At 40.4% G+C, this 18,267-nt stretch overlaps 1 long non-coding RNA gene across 1 annotated transcript in view; it reads left to right on the top strand.

Moving 5' to 3' along the window:
• The window catches only part of LOC118574267, a 23,446-nt gene extending 15,541 nt beyond the window's left edge, over positions 1-7,905 (top strand). Inside the window, exons 2-3 of the long non-coding RNA XR_004943710.1 lie at positions 6,862-6,969; positions 7,727-7,905. This is a non-coding gene — a long non-coding RNA (uncharacterized LOC118574267). The remainder of the gene's footprint in view (positions 1-6,861; positions 6,970-7,726) is intronic.
• The last annotated feature ends 10,362 nt before the right edge of the window (positions 7,906-18,267 follow it).

Below are 18,267 nucleotides of genomic sequence, written 5' to 3'. Positions count from 1 at the left end.
TAGACCCAGTTCAGCTGAGATCCATTCAAATGTGGACACAGAGGCTTCCGGTTTGAGGAAACAGGATCTGCTGAGAAGTTGGCGAGGTGAGGTTAGCTGTGGCCAGCTCTCTGATCTTTCAGCATTCACCCCAATACCTGGCTCCGGGTTTGGTTTTATTAATAAGACCTTTTAAGATTCGTGCCATAGCTGGATGTTGAGGTAAATTGATTCCCAACTTTCTAAGGAACCACCATATTGATTTCCATGGCGGCTGTACAAGTTTGCAACTCCCACAAGCAATAGATGAGTGCTCTCTCACTCCTCATCATCACCAGTATGAGCTGAAAGTAAAACTTGTATTTTTTCCTTTTTTTTTTTTCTCGGAGCTGAGGACCGAACCCAGGGCCTTGCTCTTGCTAGGCAAGTGCTCTACCACTGAGCTAAATCCCTAACCCCAAAACTTGTATTTTTTTTAACTTAGCCATTCTGACAGGTAAGATGGAATCTCAAAGTGCTTTTGATTTTGATTTCCTTGATGGTTATGGATGTTGAACATGTCCTCTATTGAGAATTCTATTTAGACTCTTCCCCAGTCTTAATTGGATTATTTGTTTTTTGCTGTCTAGTTTTTTGAGTTCTTTATATATTTTGGATATTAGTCTTCTATTGGATGTGTAATTGGTAAAATATTTCCCATTCTGTAGACTGCTGCTTTTTTCCAAATAACAGTGTCCTCTGCCTTACAGAAGCTTTTCAGTTTCATGACATCCCATTTATTAATTGTTAATCTTAGTGACTATCAGTGTCCTTTTTAGGAAGTCTCTTATGCCATTGAGTTCAAAGTATTTCCCACTTTCTCTTCAAGTAGGTTCAGTGTATTTGGTTTTATGTTGAGGGCTTTGATCCATTTGTACTTGAGTTTTGTGCAGGTTACAAATATGGATCAATAATCATTCTTTTACATACAGACATCCAGTTTCACCAGCTCCACTTGTTGAAGATGTTGTCTTTTTGTGATTGTTTATCAAAATCAGGTGTCCATAATGTTGTGGATTTATGTCCAAGACTTCAGTTTGATTCCATTTATCAACACATCTGTTTTTGTGCAATATCATGCTGTTTTATTACTATACCTCTGTAATACAATTGAAATTGGGAATGGTGAGACATCCAGCAGTTCTTTTGTTCAGGATTGTTTTAATTATCATGGGGTTTTTGTGTGTGTGTGTTTACATATGGAGCTAAAATTTTAAGATCTGTGATAATTGTGTTGGAATTTGGGTGGGTATTGCTTTGAATTTGTGGATTGATTTTGGTAGCCTGTCCATTTTTACTATATTAATCCTACTGATCCATGAGCATGGAAAATCTTTCCATCTTCTGAAATTGTCTTCAATTTCTTTCTTCAAAGGCTTTAAGTTTTTTATCATACAGATCTTTCACTTGCTTGGTTAGAGTTACTTCCATGATATTTTGTATTACTTCAGGCCATTGTGAAAGGCGGTATTGCCCAGATTTCCTTCTCAGTCCATTTGTCATTTGAATACAGAAGGACTACTGATTTTTGTGAGTTAATTTTGAATCCAGCCACTTTGCTGAAAGTGTTTATCAGCTGTAGGAGTTTCCTGGTTGGATTCTTGAGCCAATTATGTATACTATTATACCATCTGTAAATAAAGATACTTTAACTTCTTTCTTCCCAATTTGTATCCCCTTGATGTTACTGCTTTATCTATGACTAAGTAGTATATAGAATAGATTTGGAGAGGTGTGGACAACCTTGTGTTGTTCCTGATTTCAGTGGATTTGCGTTGAGTTTCTCTCCATTTAATTTGATGTTGGCTTTGATTTTGCTATAAGCTGCCTTTACTGTGTTTAGGTTTGTCAGTCATTTCTCTTATCTCTTTTTATCAAGAAAGGCTGTTGGATTTGTTAATGAGCTTTTCTGCCTAATGAGATGATCATGTAGATTTTGTCTTTCAGTTTATTTTTATAGTGCATTTTTAAATTTACGTATGTTGAACGATCCCAGCACTCTGGAATGAACCTTCTTGATCATGGATGATCTTTTTTATATGTTCTTGCATATAGTTGCAATACTTTATTGAGTATTTTTGCATGTATGATCATGAGGTAAGTTGTTCTGTTATTCTGTTTCTTTGGTGGGCCTTTATATGTTTTGGTACCAGGGTCAATGTGGCCTAGTAAAATGAGTTGGACATTATTCCCTCTGTTTCTATTTTGTGGAATAATTTGAAAAAAAAAGCCTGATAGGGAGATTTAATGACTGCTATTTCACAGGGGGCTATAGGTCTATTTAAATTATTTATTTGATCTTGATTTAACTTTAGTAAGTGGTACGTACCAAAAAATTATCCATGTTTTTTAGATTTTCCAATTTGGTGGCATACAGGTTTTAAAATATGTCCTTATGATTCTGTGGTTTTCCTGGTGTGCTGTTATTATGTCCTCCTTTTCATTTCTAACTTTGTTAAGTGGATATTCTCTCTCCACCTTTTAGTTAATGTGGATAAAGATTTGTGAATTTTTCTGATTTCACAAAGAATAAACTCTTTGTTTCATTATTTGTATTGTTTTTTGGCTTTTTGTTTTTATTTTGCTGATTTCAGCCCTCAGTATGATCAAGCCTTGACATCTACTCCTCTTGTGTATGATTTCTTCTTTTGTTTCAGAGCTTTTAGGTGTGCTGTTGAGTTACTCATATGAGATTGTTCCATTTTTTATGTGGGCATTTAGTGCTATGAACTTGCCTCTTTAGCACTGCCTTCATTGTGTCCTTCAAGTTTGGGTATGTTGTGCATCATTTCTTTTCCTCTTTTTTTCCTTCTATTCTTTTTTTCTTTTTTATTGGTTTTTTGAGACAGGGTTTCTCTTTGTAGCTTCACACCTTTCCTGGAACTCTGTAGCACAGGCTGGCCTCGAACTCAGAGATCAACCTGGTTCTGCCTCCTGAGTGCTGGGATAAAAGGCGTGCACACCACCGCCCGCGCTGTATTTATTTTCATTCAATTCTAGAAAGTCTAGAAATTCTTTGTGTGATTTCTGTCTTAACTCAGTTATCAGTAAGTAGTGAATTGATCAGTTTTCATATGTTTGTAAAGTTTCTGTTGTTGTTGATCTCCAGCTTCAACCATGGTGGTCCGACAGGATGCAGGGAGTTATTTCAATTTTCTTGTATCCCTTGAGACTTGCTTTGGGTCTGAGTATGTGGTGAATTTGGAAATAGTACCATGAGGTGCTAAGAAGAAGGTATATTCATTTGTGTTTGGATGAAATGTTCTGTGCATATCTGTTAGGTCCATTTGATTTATGATGACTATTATTTCCACCATTTCTCTGTTTAGTTTTTGGCTGGATGGCCGTCTATTAGTGAGAGTCGAGCATTGAAGTCTCCCACTCTCACTGTGTGAGGGCAATGTGTGCTTTCAGCTGTGGTAGTGTTTCTTTTACAAACTTGGGGGCCTTGTGTTTGGGAATAGATGCTAAGAATTGTATTGTCCTTCTTGGTGGATTTTCCTTGATGAATATGTAGTGTCTTTCCCTGACTCTTCTGATTAGTTTTTGTTTGAAGCATATTTTGTTAGATATTAAAATGTCTATCTACACCAGCTTGCTTCTTAGGTCCACTTGCTTTGAGTAACTTTTTATAGCCCTTTTCCCTGAGGTAATGTGTATCTTGAAGTTTAGGTGTGTTTTCTTGGATGCAGTAGAAGGATGGATCCTGTTCATTCTGGTAGGCTCTGTCTTTTTGTTGCGGAATTGAGACCACTGATGCTGAGAGGTATCAATGACCATTGGTTTTTGATTCCGGTTATTTTGTTGTTGTTGTTTGTGTGTGCATGTGTCTCTGTGTGTTTTTCTTCTTTTGACTTTGCTGGTTTGGAATTATTTATTTTCTGTGTTTTCTTGGATGTAGTTCACCTTTTAGGTTAGAGTTTTTCTCTAGCACCTTCTGTAGGGCTTGATTGTGGATAAGTATGATTGATTTTGATTTTATCATGGAATGTCTTATTTTCTACATCTGTGGTGATTGAAGGTTTCCTGAGTATAGTAGTCTGGGATGGTCACTTTAGAGTCACTTAGAGTCTGCAGCACACCTGTGCAGGCCTTTCTTGCTTTTAGAGTCTCCATTGAGATGTCTGATGTAATTCTTATTGGTCTGCATTTATACGTGGTTTGGTCCTTTTTTCCTTGCAGCTTTTAATATTATTTCTTTGTTCTGTAGTTTTAGCGTTTTGATTATTAAGTGCTGAGGATACTTCCTTTTCTGATCCAGTCTATTTTGTTTTCTGAATGCTTCTTGTACTTTGATATGCATATCCTTCTTTAGGTTAAGGAAATTTTTCTTCTGTGATTTTGTTGAAAAATATTTTCTGTGACTTTGACCTGGATTTCCTCTCCTTCCTCTATTCCTATTACTCCTAGATATTGTCTTTTTAGTGTTTCAGATTTCCTTGATGTTTTTGTGCTAGGAGTTTTTTGGATTAACATTTTCTTTGACCAATGTATCCATTTATTCTAATGTGTCTTCAACACCTGGGATTCTCTCTTCCATCTCTTGTATTCTGTTGATGAAGTGCAGTGATATGTAAGTAAAGCCTTTTATGTCTGGCTTTAAGTGAAATGTATAAAGCCTTTGTGTCTGGCTTTGAGAGAAATATTTCAGCAAAGGCCTAATTCTCCTCTCCTTCATTGTCATTTTGGTCTAGCTTATTAAATGCCACTTTAATACTCAATTCAAATATAATTTTGTTTTGGGGTGGGTTTTGCCCGTTTAGTATTTCTTATTTATATTAGTTCTTTCAGGATTTCACAAATGTATTTTGATAATATTCACTGCCCTCTCCCAGATCACCCCCTCCTGTCCACCCAACTTTGTGTATTCTCTTTTAAAATATCAAGTCTAATCTTGGCTACTCATGTATTCTCAGATATGTGGCCTTACAGTGAAACCTGCTTAACCTACTCAAGGTTAAACCCTTACCATGCTTTGTTGAAGCCCATGGGAGGCCTGCCCCTTTCTGAATGGAGACAGGAGGAGTGGATGGGGAGGGGACTGATGGGAGGTAGTGCGGAAGAAGGGGTGGGGGGAGCAGAGGGGAGGAGAGAGGAGTAACTGGTCTGTATGGAAAATGTTAATGAAATGACCTAAAGAAAAGAAAACTGGCTGTCCCTCTGCTTATCCATTTCCAGGAGCTCCTGAGCTAGGGCTGGGTCTTGGCGCCCACCTCCCTCTCCATGCTGGGATTTTATGTCTTGAGCATGTGCAGGCTTTCTGCATACTCTCACAGCTTCTATGAGTTCATATGGGAACCCAGTTGCACACGTGAGTTCAGTTACCATGCTATGTCTCAAAAACACTCCTCCCTTGCAGTCTGCATCACCTCTGGGCTTACAGTCTTTGTCCCACCAAAGCCATACCTGCTGTCTTAAAAGACTTTGAGCTCTTCAAGAACTGGACTTTTGTGTTATTTGTCCTTTTTTGTATCCTTAGCCATCTAAACATACTAAGCTTTCAAACACATGTCTGTTAAAATAATGGATATAAAAAAATAAAATATGTATGACAATGGTTATCTATCTGAGACTTAGCAGGGTTCACAGGATTTTCTGAATGGGACACTGCCTTAAGCATCCCAAACGTAGAATTCGGTCTTCAGTTCCTAATACATGTGTTCCTACCCCTATTCTCTAAGTTCTCTAAAGTCTCTATTTCTGTGCTTGCCTTTCTATGTCTATTCCATATAGACAGAACTGACTTTTTTACAAATTTTTTTATGTTTTGAAATTATAATTACATCATTTCTCCCTTCCCTGCCTCCAGTCCCTCCCATGAACCCCTTGATCTTTCTTTGCATCTTGGCCTCTTTTTAGTTGTTCATACACACATACACACACACACGCGCACGCACGCACGCACGCACGCACACACACACACACACACACACACACACATTTATATATTCCCAAACATATCTATACAACCTGAGCAGCCTGTATAATTTTACTTGGATGTATGTTTTCAGGGCTGACCATTTGGTATTGGATAAACAATTGGTATACTCTTCCCTGGAGACGAGTTTCTGACTTTCTCCTGTTCTCAGCATTCCTGAGTTGCCTGTAGTTCTTTGTGTAGGGCTGGAGAATCATGGTCTTTTTCCCATTCCAGTTTGGCATGACTATTGTCCTGATTCAGCTCATGTTTAGGCAGTCATATCTCCTATCTCAATAAATTGTCCTTTCATCCAAGCCTGGGTAAGAAGCTTCCTGACTCTGTTTTGCCAACATTCACATTTATTCTTGTCCAAAATGCCAGAGAAATGTCTATGATGAATCCGTGCCCTTGAAATTAAGGGCTTAGTCGAGAAGAAAAGCAGATGCATGAAAATTATATATGTATGTATGATATATTGCTAAGAAGTAGAGCATAGGATACAGTCCGCAGAAGGAAAAAGGACCATCTAGCAAAGGCTACATCCAGCAAAATTGGGAATGATTTATAGAGTTCTAGATTCTGCACTAGTTCTGCTCAGCAAATGGTAGATACTTACCACTCACTATGAAGGAATGCACACCCTTTTCTAAAGCCTGATCTATTCATAGCTTATTTATTGTGCTTACATTATACCCACTATTATTATTTTCAAAGAGAACATTCTAATGATAACAAAAAGTAGAAAGTACAGGTGAGGAAACCAGTGAAGACTCCCCCCTCCCCAAATACACGAGACTTGAATTAGTAGGAACCAGTACTCATACTATTTCTTCACTGTCTTACTTCATGGATGTTCTGGTCATTCATAAGCTTGCCCTTCTGATTAAGGCTCACCACAGTTCACAGTTTTTTTTCTGTTACAGATTGCTGATGCTTAATCAAGGCCTGAGACCTTTCAGTGCACAGATCCTGCTCAGAAAGGCTTCTTCATATCTACAAAGTTTCTGAGGTTTATGAAGTTTGACCCTTAGGTAAGAGTCCCACCTCCCAGATACTGTGTTCCTAAGATATGACTCCACTGTTGGTTCCTTTACGCTTTGCAAGATTAAATGCTCTTGCTCACTTAAAGAACTATTCACGATTATGAATTTTTGGTAGAGTGAGAATTGAGTCCCAGCAGTTTCTACCATTTGCTGGGTAAAGCTAGTGCAGAATTCAGTACTCTGTAAGTTATTCCTAATTGTGCTGAACTCAGCCTTTGGTAGATGTTCTCTTTTCTTGTGCAGGACTTAGGTGCACAAGTTGTGTTGTAGATGTATATCCGATTAGTTTCATAAAGGAAAAACCTGGACTGGGGCTGGAGTTCCATTGGTAGAGGTCTCACCTAGCATGGAAAGCCCTGGCCTAAGTCCTCAGGATTGAGTAAATGAGGTAGGGTGCTACATGTCTGTGATCCCCGAACTTGGGAGGCAGAGGCAGAAAGATCAGAAGTTCAAAGTCATTCTCAGTTGTATACTAAGTCTGAAGCTAGCCTGATCTATAGGAGATTCTGTCTCAAATGATCATAAAATCAATTAGAACAAACTGCAGGATTATAATAGAGAATAAAGGCATACAAATTCAGGAGAGACACCACATCCATCCTTATTTTATAATCACTTATATTATAATTTAGATCTTCAGCTATATGTATGGATATTGAACTTCTTAATTTTATTGTGAGCCAAGAGTATCTCTAGAAAGTTGTGCCAGGAAAGGAGGCAACTGATAATGACCTTAAAATATCAGACTCTGATATGAATCCAGTGCCTCTGGGCTCCAGGCCGCCTCTCGGACCCTCTTTGGCAGCAATACCTGTCCTTCCCATGGACACACAGAAGAAGGAAGCATCTGGCAACTGATCAACAGCAGGTGAGAGAGACTATTTTTTAGCTTTTAAAAGCCAAACAGTCCCTGGCAACACACAGACACTGGCAAAAAAAGATGTGGGGTGGGGGTGGGGAGCAGGGCAGGGAAACGCAGGGAACCCTGCATGCCCTGCATGAGCACAGCTCTGGATTGACCTGTGAGTCCCTAACTGTGTAATCATCAGCACCGTATTATGCTAGGCCTCTTCTGGGATACACACCCCAGCTGCTGGAAAGGCTAACACACCTGCTACTCACTGGGCATGCTGTTCCTTTTCGATCTTTATGGATGATGAGTTCTTGAATTCATCCACCGGTGCTCTATCATCTAAGACACTGGAGCCCCCAGTAGGCCTGACTTTGGCATCATTGATTACTGTTTCCTGCCACTGTTTTTTTTTTTTTTTTTTTTTTTTTCCCTTCAAGAAAGCTCATGTCAATTAAGGGCTTTTAAATCCTTTGTAGAAAGCAGTGGGGTTGGGAACAAGACATGTCAGATTCATTTATAAGATAGTTTTAAGAAATATAAACTACAATAATATGCAGCTTGTGCTTTTCTTTTAGTATTTCTGCTTAGGACACAAACTGGGTTGTGATTTAGGGGTTTTACAGGATTTCATAATTGTTTGATTTTTTTTGTTTATTTGTTTTTCTTGATGGATTTTGGTTGCTGTTGTTCTGAGACAGAGTCTCCTGAGGCCCAAGCTGACCTATGTCACTATGACCAACCCACTATGTAGTCAAGGATGGTCTTGAACTCCTGATCCTCCTGTCTCTGCTTCCGCTGGGATTACAGGCGTGCACCAGCACACTTTGCAGTGCATTTTTAAAGTTTCCATTACCTTAGTGGAGTCTAAACATAACTATGTCACTTAACCCTGCATGGACAGGTTGGATTTTACCGCAGAGTGAAATGTGGTCCCCCGTGTACCAGTTCCTGTTTTACTGCTATGTAAAATACTGTGAGCAAAAGCAATTCAAGGAACAGTTTCTTTGGCCTTACAGTTCCAAAGGGCTAGAGCTCTTTCTTGATGGTGGGGAAAGCGTGGCATGTCATGAGCCATTCCAGCAGGAGCAGGAAGCTGGATGACCACATTTTAAAAATCACAAGTAAAATCCAAAATTAATCTTGTTTTTCTAAAACTGCCTTTTGGCATTCTCATGTCTGGAAGTCATCTTCAATGTGTGAAAATTCCTTTGCCTCCACCATCCATAACAATGTTCAGTTGTCACCAAGTCCTGGGCTCCTGTAGCCCAAACTTCCCTCCATCAGATCTGCTCTCTCCTCCCTCCGGGCTCCTTTGGCGTTGACCTGAAGCGTTTCTTGGTGGAGAATGACCTGAGCCTCCTGCTTCCACTTCCTAGATGCTGAGATCACAGGCAAGCCCAACATGTCTGATTTCAGGTGATGCTGCGAATTAAACCTAGGGCTTCATATATGCTAGGAAACACTCTCTTGACTGAGCTATATATCCTCAGTCCAAACTTGGGGGTGTGTTTTGTTAGAACTCAGACCTGACCCCACCCAACCCCTGTAGTCTCTCTCCCCTCCCAGCTGCTTTGAAAAGCTGACCTTCCACATCCAGTTCCTGAAGCCTTTCCCCCTTCCCAGCTGTCACAAAGACCCAAGTCCCCAACCCCACCTACTGCCAGAATGAGAAGCAGCCTGATTTCAGTAACACAGAGCAAGTCACGTATTAGGTAAGCCTGCTTTCTCCTGATGTGGGACCTGAAGATGACAGGTGTGTGTGTGTGTGTGTGTGTGTGTGTGTGTGTGTGTGTGTGTGTGTTTTAACAGTATCCCAAAGATAAGAGAAATCAGTTCTGCAAATGTCTTTCAGGAGAATGATTGTCAGTGAAGAAAAGATATCTTGCCAGCCAGGGTGGCGCACCCTTTAATCTCAGCACTCAGGAGACAGAGGCAGGTGGATCTCTATTTATAGGAGACCAACCTGGTCTAAACTAGCAAGTCCCAGGCCAGCCAGAATGACATAGTGAGACCCTGTCTAAAAACAAAGACTGAGAAATGTTTTCTAGCTCCATCTATTTGCCTGAAAATTTCATGATTTTTTTTAAATTGCTGACTAAAAGTCCATTATGCAGATGTACCCCATTTTCATTATCTATTTATCAACTGATGGACACCTAGGCTGTTTCCATATCCATGTGAATAGGGCAGTAAGTATCTCTGTGGTAGAATAGAGTCCTTTGAGTATGTGACCAAGAGTGGTGTAGCTGGAGCATGTGGCTGATCTATTTATACCTTTTAGGGGAGCCTCCACAATGATTTCCACAGCGGAGGCACAAGCCTGCATTTCCACCAGCAATGAATAAGTATTTTCCCTTTTCTCACACCCATACCAATATTTATTGTAATTAAAAAATTAACAATTCTGATCGAAGTAAGATTAAATCTCAAAATAATTTTAAGTACATTTCCCTAATGGCTAAGGATATTGACCATTTAAAAATGTTTCTCATCCACTTGTATTTCATCTTTTGAGAATTCTATTTAGTTTCATGGCCCATTTTGAAATCAGGTTGTTTTTCTTCTTTTTTTGTAAAGTCAAATTTGAAGCAAGCTTTAATTAAATAATGGCCAGATTGGTGGACTCTCCAGCCAGGTCCATCTCTGACTCCTAGAACATAGCCACAAGTCATATTTTGCAGGGAGTTCAGAAGGCAAAGCCCTAATTCACCACATTTCCTAGGAGGTCTAATTAGGGGCAAGCAAAGTCCTGATGTATGTACTTCCTTCCTGCAGACCTACTGCCTACATCCAGTCAGGGGCAAGGGTACATCCTGACATATTTCCTGCCCATGTATGATCAAGCACATCTGGTGCAGATTGGTCATACAAACTTGTTTAGGGGAGGGAAAACATGTGGCTTGTTATTTCCCATAGTCAGCCATCACAGGGCCTGTTGCCTTTCTGCCAATTGCTGTTGCCTCTTGCATCACTGATGCCTTAACTAAATGATAACTCCTGTGTGGGTGCCATTGAGCTGATGGTTATTAGATTCCAGTATAAACAGGAACCCATCACAGAGTCAAGGAAGAAGACATGGAAGTAGTAGGGAGGCTTGCTGGGAAGAAGGGGCTCTTGGGAGGGAATAAGGACAACAAGAGGAACATGATCAAAGGACGTCTTATATTTCTATATGGATGGATGAATGAAATTTTGAAAGAATAATATTTAAAATGCTCAGGGTTTTTTTTGACAGAATCTTATATTTTGCCTCAAAGTCCTGACACTCAGGGACTATGATCCCCAAAATGCTGGAGGGCCGTTCTTATACTATCTTAATGCCTGGGCCGTGACTTCCTCCCCCTTAGGAATCTCATAATCAAACATGGTCTCTTGGTCCATGTGCAGTTTTCACTTTTACTACGGTTTTCACTGTGGTCTTTAATTCTCTCCATGGGCAGCTGAAGCATTTTCCACTTGGCAGTCTCTTCCCCCTTGATTATAAATTATGTTTAAAACCCATTTCTGTCATCTCATATTTTATTTCAAGTATTTAAGAGGAGCCATATGCCAGGCATGCTGGCACATGCCTTTAATCCTAGCACTGAGAAGGCAGAGGCAGGAGGATCTCTGTGAGTTTGAAGTCAGTTTGATCTACACAGTGAGTTCCAGACCAGCCAGAGCTAGGTACATAAGGAGAACCTGTCCTAAAAAAAACAACAAAAAACAAAACAACAACAACAAAAAAACAAAAAACAAAAAGAAGAGACATATAACATCCCAAATGCTTAGGTATTTCTTCCACTAAAGAATCTATGTGCTTAACCATGTTCATAGCACCATTGTTTGTAATAACCAGAACTTGGAAACAACCTAGATGCCCTTTAACCAAAGAATGGATAAAGAAAATGTGATACATATACACACTGGAATACTACTCAGCAGTAAAAAACAGTGACATCATGAAATTTTCAGGAAAATGGATACAACTAGAAAATATCCTGAATATCCCCAGACCTAGAAGGACAAACATGGTATGTACTCACTCATAAGTGGATACTGGATGTAAAGCAAAGGATAACCAGACTACAATACACAGTTCCAGAGCAGTTAGGTAACAAGGAGGACCCAAACAGGGATGCATGGATCACTCTGGGAAGGGGAAATAGATGAGATCTCCAAGAGTAAACTGGGGATGAGGGGTGGACAATGGAGGGTAGGGGATGGGGGGATGAGAGCATAAGGGAACAGGATGGTTGAGCTGGAATAGGGACAGGATGGAAGAGCTATGAAAGGGAAACACCATAGGGATAAGGAGAAACTGGGTGCTAGCAAAGTTCCAAGAAATCTACAAGGATGACCCCACCTCCGACTTCTGGCTATAGTGGAGAGGGTGCCTGAACTAGCCTAGTCTCATAATCAGATCAGTGACTACCCTAACCGTCATCATAGAGTCTTCATCTAGTGACTGATGGAAGCAGATGCTGAGATCCATTACCAGGCACCAGACCAAGCTCCAAGAGTCCAGTCGAAGAGAGAAGAGAGAGATTCAAGAACATGATGGGGAAATGTACAGAGACAACCAAACCAAACTAGTGGGAACTCATTAACTGTAGACCAACAGCTGTGGAGCCTCAATGGGACTGGACTAGGCCCTCTGCATAAATGAAACAGTTATGCAGCTTGATCTGCTTAAGCGGCCCCTGGCAGTGGGATCAGGATCCATCCCTAGGACGTGAATGGGCTTTTTGGAGTCTACTGTCTATGGTGGGACAACTTACACAGCCTTGGTGCAAGGGGAGAGGCTTGGACCTGCCTCAATTGAATGTACCAGGCTCTACTGACTCCCCACAGGAGGTCTTGACTTGGAGGAGGTGGGAATGGGGGTTGGCATGCAGGGGAGGGGGACTGTGGGTGGGAGGAGGGAGGGGAGGGGATCTGTGGTTAGTATGTAAAATGAATAGAAAATTTCTTAATAAAATATTTAAAAAATGAATCTATGTGCTAATTAATGTTCATAGCATTTATTTCTATGTTCATCACAATTAAATCTTCCATAAAACATTAGACCACAGACATAATTCAACGAAGTTCTTGTTCACTTTGCAGTTAGGATGATTATTTTTCTTGTTTACAATAATAAAATATTCATTTCCAACTGAAACCTCATCAAAATGGCCTTTTGCTCTTCATATTTCTATCAATATTCTAATCAACATCACACAAAAAGACTTGAGAAATTCGAGTTGACTTCTTTAGTTCTCAGCTTCGGAGCCTTTCCTGGAATCAGCCTCTCTAGTCTGTTCACCAGCCCTTAGCTTTCTCAGTTCTAAAGCTGAAGCCACAGTTTCAGCTATTTGATATGACAGAGCACCGCGTTCTGTACCAGAGATTGAGTCATTTGTAAACAACAGGCTGGGGATTTAGCTCAGTGGCAGAGCGCTTGCCTAGCATGTGCAAGGCCCTGGGTTCGGGCCTAAGCTCCAACAACAACAACAAAAAAAAATCAAAGTTAACAGATATAAATAGAAGTGAGTCATTTCTCACAGTTCTAGAGCCGGTAAGGGCGATATAAAGGCTCCAGGAGGTTTGATGTGTGGTGAGGGCAGCTGATGACTTTAATAGTGTCTTAGTGCCTTACCTTCTAGAGGGGAACATCACAAGGTAGAAGGGATTAAAGGGCCAAACATAGCATTTCAAGCCTTTTAACTTATTTTTAAAGATTTAATTATCTTCCTTATTTATTTGTTTGTTTGTTTATTTATTTATCCAAAACAAAACCTTTTATTTGGTCATTGGAACCTGAGTGGAAATGGGCTGTGGAGTCATCAAACAAGGAAGGGACTGATAGCTGATAAAACAGTCTGTTTGAAGAGCTGGTCCTATTTACAGGGTTAAAAAATATTCTCAGCTCAGAGTAAAAGGAGGCCCAGAGGGGAGGGGAATGTTTCTCTAGTTTTAAAAGCCCCATAGAGGCCAGGCATTGGTGACGTACGCCTTTAATCCCAGCACTCGGGAGGCAGAGACAGGCTGATGTCTGTGAGTTCAAGGCCAGCCTGGGCTACTGAGCAAGATCCAGGAAAGGTGCAAAGCTACACAGAGAACCACTGTCTTAAAAAACAAACAAACAAAAAGCCCCATAGAGTCTAGAACAGTGGGCGTGCTAGTAGCTGCCTACTACCGAGGCAGCTGCAGGACAATGGCAGCCAGGTGGGGGGCCCAGGAAATGATTCACCATTATTTTTACCTTAACTGTGTGCATGTGTGTGAATGTGTGTGGGGGTGTGTACATGTGAGGGTAGGTGCCCAGAGGCCAGAGGCATCTGATCCCTGGAACTGGAGTTACAGATGGCTGTGGGTGCTAGAAACTGAACTGAGGTTCTCTGCAAGAGCACCAAGTGCTTTGATCTGCACAATCAGTGCTCTACTCCTCAAGATGTTTTCCACAAGGGCAGTAATGCATTAATGAAGGTGGAGCCGTCACGGTCTGATCATCTTCTAAAGGCTTCACCTCATAATACTGTTGCACTGAATAGCAAGTTTCAACAGAAATTTTGTAGAATGCAAAAACATTCAAATTTTAGGATATCTGTAGAGGCCTCATCTGCTAATTACAGCTACATTCACAGTCAGGGCTTCAGCATATGAAATTCGTGGCATGAGACACAAGAATTCAGTCTATAATAAACTATGATACATAAGTTTGATACTTCATGTTTCGTCAGAGACTTGTCCTGGAAAGATGAAACACACACAGGTTTACCCACCTCAGAAAGGGAGCCCATGACAAAGTAATGATTACACCAAAGTCCAAGTTGGTGAACCAATGACTTTTTATTGGGATACTAACTGTCTTAGTTAGGTTTCTATTGATGTGAAGAGATATCACGACTGTGGCAACTCTTATAAGGAAAACATTTAATTGGGGCTCACATATAGTTGAGAGTCTGTTATCATCATGGTGGTACATGATGGCATGCAGGCAGGCATAGTGCTGGAGAAGGAGCTGAGAGTCCTATATCTTGCTCTAAAGGCAACAGGAAGTGAACTGAGCACAGCTTGAGTAAAGTAGACCTCAAAGCCCACCCCACACAGTGATACACTTCCTTCAACAAGGCCACACCTCCTCCAACAAGGCCACGTGTAGAATATTATTTTAAGGTGTGTTACTTTTGTTTATCTTGCATTTGTTTAACTCTGTGAGGCTGTATTACTGTGCCTGTCTAAAACACATAACTGGTCTAATAAAAACCTGAATGGCCAATGGCAAGGCAGGAGAGAGAGAGACAGGCAGGACTGGCAGGCAGAGAGAATATATATATATATATATATATATATATATATATATATATATATATATATATATGGAAATTTGAGAAGAGAATGAAGTATCCAGAGAAGGAAGAGGACTCCAGGGGCCAGCCCACCCACCTACACAGCAAGCCATGCAGTAAGAGTAAGATTTGTAGAAGTAAGAGAAAAGGAAAAGCCCAGAGGCAAAAGATAGAAGGGATAATTAAAGTTAAGAAAAGCTGGCAAGAAACAAGTTAAGCTAAGCCGGGCATTCATAAGTAATAATAAGACTCCATGTGTGATTTATGTAGGAGCTGGGTGGTAGGTCCCCTTAAAAAGAAACACACACACACACACACACACACACACACACACACACACACACACACCACACACACACACCAGCAGCCACACCTCCACCTCCTAATAGTATCACTCCCTATGAGTTTATGGGGGCAATTACATTCAAGCTACCACACTAACCATAGAAGGGATGTCTCAAAGACAGCTGCATCACTAAAAAGTCCACCCCAACATAGATAAGGACTCAAGAAAGCCGCATCTGTGTATGGATTTATATATTCTATCTTCTATAAGCCTAATGAAGAAAAAGTAGTCTTCCAACAGAAAGAAAGGTTTGGATACTTTCAACTCAGTCTTGCCCATTTCTCTCCAGAAGTGCCAGCAGTCATAATATTGGGCAATGGCAGCCTGGTTTCTAGTATTTCTCATCAAAGAAACAGCAGCAGAACAGACCTTAACTCAACAAATCATTCTACGTATACATCCTAACCTTAGATACTCAACGAACATGCTCACTCATCTTTATCTCACATAAGTCAGAACAGGCGCAAAAGTGGTGGGCACTGCTCACAAAATCTCAAAGAAATCTTAGAGGCAAAAACACAGGAGGTGATATTTGAAGTGCTGAAAGAAAAAAAGTCTAAGAAGAGACAATTTCTGTTTGTTTTGTTTGTTGGTTGGTTTTTGAGACAGGGTTTCTCTGTGTAACAGCCCTGGCTGGAACTCACTCTGTAGACCAGGCTGGCCTCCCTCTGAGTTTTATATCTAGGAAAACAGACAGTTCTTTTGAAAGCAAAATAAAAATAAATAAATAAATAGGACATTTACATGTTTTTTTAAAACTGCAACAAGAACTTGATGTCACTGTCTTCTACATGAAATGGTAAAGGCTGAATGAAAGGTGGCCAGGTAGTAACTTGAGGCTACAATGTATTAAGTAAATAAATGTGAAAGAGTAGAAAGAAAGAATGGGCACAAACTCGCACATAGGAGATTACTGTGATGGCTAATCACGGTTGTCCACTCGACCACAACTGGGATCAACTACAATCCCAAGCAGCTGAGCACCCCTGTGAGGAATATTTGTTGATTGAATAATTTGAGTGGGGAAGATCCATCCTAAATCTGGTGTGAACATAAGATATTGTAACCACTGTAGAAAATACTTTGGCTTTTCTCAAAAGATTAAATGTAGAATTATAGTATGATTCATAAAGTCCATTACTGAATATGTGCAGGGTCTTGATATGTGAGGTAGAAATAATCTAAATATCCACCAGAAAATGAATGGAGAAACAAAATGTGACATAGGCAGGCAGACAGACAGACAGACAAAGATATTATTCAGTCTAAAACAGAGGTAAAATGATGATACATTCTACAGCATGGGTGAACCTTAAAAATACATCATGGGTGGGGCTGTGGAGACGGCTCCGTTAGTGTAGTTCTTGCTGTGTGAGCATGCAGACCTACCTGATTGTGAATTTCTAGCACCTGTGTAAAAGCCAGGCCTGGTGGTTCCTGCTTGTTATCCTAGTGCAGGGGAGGTGGAGATGGGTGGATCCCTGGGACTGGCTGCCTAACCAACCAGCCAGATAAGTAAGAGCCCACAAAAATAATGTGGAAAAGACATTGAGAAAGATGTCAGCCTCTGGCCTCTCTGTCTCTCTCCATCTCTCTCTCTCTCTCTCTCTCTCTCTCTCTCTCTCTCTCTCTCTCTCTCTGTGTGTGTGTGTGTGTGTGTGTGTGTGTGTGTGTGTGTGTGTGTGTGTGTATGCTTGTGCTAAGACCAAAAGAGGGGGTTGGGTTCCCTGGAGCTGGAATTACAGGCCGTTGTGATTCACCCAACAATGAGTGCTGGAAACTGAACTCTGGTCCCTGGCAAGAACAATAAGCATTCTTAATTGCTGAACCATTTCTCCAGCCATCTATGAAAATTTTTAAAAATTAAAAGTAAGTTGGACATATCAGACCCAGCACTCAGAGAAAATGTAGCTGCGGTCCTCAAGTGGTTTTAATAGGGTTCGCTAGTATCTCATCTAGTACCACATTCAGGAAAAGAGGATTGTTATTAGAGATTTCATTGTATGTATGTACGTACACATGTGTGCCTTTTGCTCTTGCAGGTTAGAAGAGGACACTGGATCATTTGGAACTAGAGTTACAGATGGCTGTGAGTCACCATATGGGTGCTGTGAATTGAACCTGGATCCCCTGAAAGAACAAAGGTTCTTAACCACTGAGCCATCCCTTCAGCTCCTGGAAAATAGTAATTTTCTGGAGTCTGACAGCTGTTGATGTACTTAATAATACCTAGTAAGTTCCTCTGTAAATTATTTTAAGCTGGCCCAGGGAGCCATTGAAGGATATGCAGTTAAGGAAAACATTACACATACATATCACAGATAACCTATAATGAACTAGATTTAATTTTCCCACAATGGAATATATACTTAGAATCATCATTTTATTGTAATACTAGCACTTAGGAGACTCAGGCAAGAGGACTGCCATCTTCTCTGAAAAATAAAGAAAAACTAAACAACAGATCAAAAGTGTTATAATTTAAAAATTCTATAGGTCAAAGGGACAATCACATAAGTAATTCTGAGCATGGTAAGTGGATGAGCCTTGAAAGCATTATGTTGAGGAGAAATACTATCTGATTCCATATGCATGAGGGAGATGTCTGCTGTAATCATCAGCTCACAGTCAGAAAGTAGAAGGGAGACTGGTGCATCATCATTTTAGGGTATACATTTTCAGTTTGGAAAAAGGAAAAAGTTGGGAGATGGAATGGATGGTTGCAATGGAGGTCTCAAAGTGGCTAATATGGCAAAATTTTCAATTTAATTATG

Source organism: Onychomys torridus, chromosome X (assembly GCF_903995425.1).
Source record: "Onychomys torridus chromosome X, mOncTor1.1, whole genome shotgun sequence".
NCBI lineage: Eukaryota > Metazoa > Chordata > Mammalia > Rodentia > Cricetidae > Onychomys > Onychomys torridus.
Note: the sequence above shows the minus strand (reverse complement) of the source record. Positions and strands in the feature narration are given on the sequence as shown.